The sequence below is a fragment of the Triticum dicoccoides genome, chromosome 4B (genome assembly GCF_002162155.2).
Source record: "Triticum dicoccoides isolate Atlit2015 ecotype Zavitan chromosome 4B, WEW_v2.0, whole genome shotgun sequence".
Lineage (NCBI taxonomy): Eukaryota > Viridiplantae > Streptophyta > Magnoliopsida > Poales > Poaceae > Triticum > Triticum dicoccoides.
The window spans coordinates 460048189-460052530 of NC_041387.1; the positions used below are offsets into that span (position 1 = coordinate 460048189).

At 50.1% G+C, this 4342-nt stretch overlaps 1 long non-coding RNA gene across 1 annotated transcript; it reads left to right on the forward strand.

Moving 5' to 3' along the window:
* Positions 1-454: 454 nt before the first annotated feature.
* Positions 455-3906, forward strand: LOC119293746. Its single transcript, XR_005143199.1, has 3 exons — positions 455-843; positions 2140-2213; positions 3733-3906. It is a non-coding gene; the product is annotated as an uncharacterized LOC119293746 (long non-coding RNA).
* Positions 3907-4342: the final 436 nt, after the last annotated feature.

A 4342-nucleotide genomic window follows, 5' to 3' on the forward strand; every position in this document is an offset into this window, starting at 1 on the left:
AGAATAAAGTCAAATAATTTATCTCTTCAAACAGTAAAGCTAAAATGTTCACAATATTCTATAAATTCTCCTGATCATTATCATGTTGAAACCAACCTCATTTGAATTCCTAAAATGCCCCGGGGATTTAATTTAGCTGTCCAGCAGCAATTAAATTTGCCTTTTCAATTTCTAAAAAATTGTTAGGCAACTCCTTTTAACCCCAAACTTTTTGTGTTATCTCAGGATGTTGTGTTAAAATTATGTGCCAAATTTCGTTCAAAGCAAAAAACATTTGGTGTCCCAACTAAATGCAAAACAGTGAAAGGGAATAGAAACATAATTTAAAAAGAGAAAAGAGAAGAAGAAGACCTAATCTACTGGCACTATGGCCCATCTAGCACAAGGGAAGACCCAGCCTACCTAACCCCTCTGCGGTCGCCCCTACCCTTCCTGTTCCTCTGCTCCGTGTCGCTACAGGGCGAGGTCGACCCCGACCACCTCGCCGGCCTTGCCGTGGGGATAAGACCAACCCCAGTCCCCCCCTTTCTCCCCTGTGGAACCCTAATCCCCTCTCCCTCCCTCACGCGCCCCTCGCCCTTCCATGCCAGATCCGCCCACTCTCGAACGCCTCCGTCGCCGCTGTTGCCGTCGACCTCGCGGCTACCATCGCCCCCACGCCGAGCTGAGAGGTCCCGCGGATTCGCTGTCGTCTGCTTCCTCCTCCTCGTGCACGAGATCAAGCTGGACCAGCCCCGAACTCCGCCATCGACCTCGCCTTCAACTTGGACCTGCCGCCGTTCGTCGTCGGATTTGCTGCCTCCGGAGCTCCCCCGACCTCCCTACCTCATCCACGAGCTCGCAGTGAGCCCCTCTCCCGATTCCACCCTTCCCCTCTTCGATCCATGCCGTATGTCGCCATCCCTCGACCGTGGCCGTAGCTCCATGTGCGCACACGAACTATTGCTGCTCCTAGGCACTGCCACCGCTCTATGTCGCTGCTAGTTGCGTTACTGCTGCTGCTCTTGCACTACTTGCTGCTGCCGCCGTTGCTTACCATGCTTGAGGCAGTTGTTGCTTGCTCCACCTAATTCCGCCACTGCTGCACACACCCATGCTCGCCTAGTGCTGCTGTTGTACTTATTGCCGCGCCCATGCAGCCCCTGTACGCCCGCCTCCGCCCGTCGTGGCCACCTCTGTGCCGGCCCGCCGTGACCGCGCCCGTCCCTCGCATCGCCGGGGCGACACCGCCACCAGCCACCGCTGCCTGCCTATGGCCCAGCCGCCCACCGCTGCTACTCAGCCGCGCCTGCGACCGGCCTGGCCGCGGGTCTGGCTGGTTGCGCCCGGGGCCTTCGCTCGATTGGCGCCCGGCTCAGCCCCGTTTCGCCCAGCGCCCGCAAACCCCACAGGCCCCCTGTAGAAGTAAAAAAAGGATTTAAATAATAATAATAATAATAAGTAATTAATTAGGTTTAACTAAACTAATGAACTAGATTAGTTAATTTATTAAATCAGTAGCTAGAATAATGTGTGAATGACACGTGGGCCCCATCTGCAGTTTTGACTAGTCAACAGTCAAACAGTTGACTGATGACTGAGTCAACTGGGACCCACTGTCAGCCTCCGGTGGCCCTGCTGTGTGCACTCTGCTGGGTGCACATAGCAATTTCACCTTTTATTTTGAATTAATAATAATTTTAGAATATTGTTTAAATTTCAGAAAATCATAGAAAATAATCCGCAACTCGGATGCAAATGTTTTCTACATGAAAGTTGCTCAGAGCGACGAGACAAATTCGAACACGCGGTCCGTTCGTCCGCCACACGTCCCTAGCATAGCGAACATGCAACCATTCCCCTCCGTTTCATCTGTCCGAAAATGCCAAACACCGGAAAAACTTTCCCGGTTGCTTTCCCCCTTCGGCTGTATCGCCTAGCGCCGCGTTAGAACACGTCTAGCTCTGCTTGTTGTCCTGTTATGCACTTGTTTGCAATGTATTCCCTCCGTCCCAAAATTCTTGTCTTAGATTTGTTCAAATACGGAGGTATCAAGTCACGTTTTAGTATTTAGGTACATCTGTATCTAGACAAATCTAAGACAAGAATTTTGGGACGGAGGGAGTATTTATTGTTTCTTCACCCTCTTCTCTCTGGTAGACCCCGAGACCGATGCTGATGTCGCTGTGATCGACTACTTCGATGACGACCCTCCTTCTTGTCTGAGCAACCAGGTAAGCCCCCCCTTTGATCATCCCGATATCGCCCATTCTATTCTCTCATGCTTGCATTAGATTTTGCTACTATTATTGTTTGCTCCTATTCTGATGCATAGCCTGTTTTTGTACCTGCTATTGTACCTTACTTGCTTATCCTAAACTGCTTAGTATAGGTTGGTTAGTGATCCATCAGTGACCGCCCACCTTGTCCTTGTTGCCCCTGCTTCATCATCGACGACTCGATCAACGCGATCGACGACCAGAGCCCGACACCTCAGATCACATCAAGCCCCCTTTTGTTGCTCGACTCTGCAGAGCTACTATCGAGTGCCGAGGGTGATCCCTCATAACACACTTCTGATGATAATTCCGTAGTGTAGCTATTCGGTCATGGTCATCGAGGGTGATTTTCTCTTTCACCATTCCCAATACGGCTCTGTCGTTCAACACCTCAAATGTGAACCTCTAGGGTGGTTCCTCTTACGTTCACCTTGATGATTACATTGAGTGGAATACACCGAGGGTGATTCCTCGGGTTTTCCCCTTGATGTTTGGACACACGGTTACCTTGACTTTACTTGAGACCTTGGTGAAAGTCAGACGGGCCCGGAGAGCACCCGCAAGATAATTACGTGGCACGGCCGGGCATTCTAGGCCCTTGTCGTAAGTCCACGAGACGGGGCAAAACGGGGTCACTTTCGATGGTGAGTCTCTGCTCATCTCCGCAAGCTAATAATACACTATGGTTTGGGTATTTGTTCTGAGTTGGCCTCTGGCCTTTACGCACCAACCACCACGCGAGAATAGTTATGGGCCTCGGCGTCGTGGTATCAGCCGAAGCTTTGTCAGACGTCCAGTTCAGCAGTGCGGCACGGCTGGGCCGGCACCATCCTGTAGTGGTGGAGCCTAGACCCGCCCTGCGCGCAACGATCTGGAGTGCAACGGGCGATGGGCCCAGACCCCAGAGTGCTTAGGATGTAGATCGGCGGAGACCTCTCTGCTGAGCCTAGGTAGGGCTGCAACGTGTTGATCTTCCGAGGCCGTGCATTGACCCAAAAAAGTGTGTCCGGCCAGAGTAATCAAGCGTGTTGGAAAATGTGGTGCACCCCTGCAGGAAAGATTATCTATTAATAGCCCTGTCCACGGTAACAGACGTTCAGACTTATATCCTGATCTTATACAACTACAAATGGATACTTCAGATATGTGGCTCCGGGATTGCTTTCTCGCAGGGAGTCGAGGAAGGATCTCTGGGCCTTAATGTTACAACATGCTTGTTAATTATAAACTGCTATTCTTTACTCTTCTACATGCTGCAAGATGCTTGGAGCTGCTTGAAGATGCTAGTCTTCAATAGGCTAGGCCTTCCCCTCTAATCTGGCATTCTGCAATTCAGTCCACAGATACAACCCTTTCATTTGATACCATGCATACTTAGTTTAGATCTGATGCTTGCGAGTACTTTGGATGAGTACTCACGGTTGCTTTGCTTCCCCTTCCCCCCTTCTTTCTTATTTCTGGTTGTTGCAACCAGATGGTGGATCCCTGGAGCTAGATGCCACCGCTAACGGATACTGCTACTTGAAGACTGCCGACGACCAGGAGTAGTTAGGAGGTCCCAGGCAGGAGGCCTTGCCTCTTTGATCGTTGTTGCTTTTGTGTTTGCCTTCTTAAGGCATCCTTGTCTAACTTATGTCTGGACTTAGATAGTGTTGCTTCCGCTGACTCTTGTGTATCGAGCTTGTATTCGAGCCCTCGAGGCCCTTGGCTTGTAATATAAAGCTTGTATTATTTTATTTGTGTCTAGAGTTGTGTTGTGATATCTTCCCGTGAATCCCTGATCTTGATCATACACATTTGCGTGTATGATTAGTGTACGATTGAATCGGGGGCGTCACAGGTGCGGTGGATAATTTGAGCCCTTCTAAGAATTTGTTAAACATGCTTTCAACCTCTATCGTCATGGAGGTTTTCAGTGTGTCCAACGCCATATTGAATTCCTCACGAGAGGCCGCGGTTTCCCCATCGGCCATAGACGAGAACGGATTCACACTAGAGTACTCCTCCCCACTATCTACGGTGTCAACCATACTCTTCGGACGACAAAGTCCTTAATAAATAGACGAGGCTCTAATACCAATTGA